At 36.1% G+C, this 1,201-nt stretch overlaps 1 non-coding gene across 1 annotated transcript; it reads right to left on the bottom strand.

Moving 5' to 3' along the window:
- Nucleotides 1-243: 243 nt before the first annotated feature.
- LOC139878866 (small nucleolar RNA R71) lies at nucleotides 244-350 on the bottom strand. The gene has a single exon (XR_011769726.1). It is a non-coding gene; the product is annotated as a small nucleolar RNA R71 (small nucleolar RNA).
- Between the last annotated feature and the right edge of the window lie 851 nt (nucleotides 351-1,201).

Genomic DNA, 1,201 nt, shown 5'->3' with positions numbered 1-1,201 from the left:
AATCAATTCGACGGAAGACTTAATAATAATCCGATAGAACATTTAGAAGCTTTTGAAGATTTATGTGAACTGTACAAAAACAAAGATGTTTCTTCAGATGCATTTAAGTTAAGAACTTTTCCATACTCGTTAATCGGAGACGCAAAAGCATGGTTGGAAGCATCAAAACCCGATTCTATCACAACTTTTAACGAATTAAGAGAAAAATTCATTACCAGATTTTTCCCACCGGCAAAAGCTGAAAGACTTAGAACTGAAATCACCACATTTAAACAAAAGGCGGATGAAACTCTTTATGATGCATGGGAAAGATTAAAAAGAATGTTACGAAATTGTCCGCAACACGGATTGCAAAAAGGGCAAATAGTACAAACTTTTTATCGTGGTATTCATGAACATACTCGTGGTATATTAGATTCCTCTGCTGGAGGAGTATTTATGTACAAATCACCAAATCAAGCGTATGACATGTTAGAAGACATGTCAGTTCATACTTTTGAATGGACACCGTCTAGAGATCAACTACCTAGAAGGACGGTGGCAAGCCTTGAAGAAAATGAAGACAACAACACAACCATAGCTTCACTATCGAATCAATTCAAAAAGTTTGGAAGAGAAATAGAGAAACTAAATTCAACAGTTTTAGCATTGCAAGTAGGCTGTGAAATCTGTGGACAGCCGCATTTCACGAAAGATTGTGATATCAATGATCGGCCAATGAACTCAGTAGCACAAGTTAATTTTATGGCCAATCAAAGACAAGGAAATTTTCAAGGAGGAAATTCTAATTATCAACCTTCAAACCTAGTATATTAAAACCCGAAGAATTTTGCTTTTTCCAAGAAATGGACCACCTGGCTTTTTCAATAGAAACCAACCTCCATTTCCACCTCAACAAAATTTCCAACAACAACCGTTACCTCAATTACCATATAAACAACAAAATCATAACACACAACCAGTAGAGAAGAAATCTAACTTTGAAGAAGTTATGATGAATTTTGTCAAAAGTCTATCAGAAACGAATGAGCAAGTGAAGGGACAACTTCATCAATCCCAAACGAAAAACGAGCAACTACAAAGGAATCATCAAGCGTCAATTCAAAACCTTGAAAGAGATATGGGAAGAATATCCCAATTGATTGCTAAAAGGCAATCAGGAATTTTACCATCCAACACGCAACCAAACCCGAAGGACAAG

Source organism: Rutidosis leptorrhynchoides, chromosome 11 (assembly GCF_046630445.1).
Source record: "Rutidosis leptorrhynchoides isolate AG116_Rl617_1_P2 chromosome 11, CSIRO_AGI_Rlap_v1, whole genome shotgun sequence".
Classification (NCBI taxonomy): Eukaryota; Viridiplantae; Streptophyta; class Magnoliopsida; order Asterales; family Asteraceae; genus Rutidosis; species Rutidosis leptorrhynchoides.
Note: the sequence above shows the minus strand (reverse complement) of the source record. Positions and strands in the feature narration are given on the sequence as shown.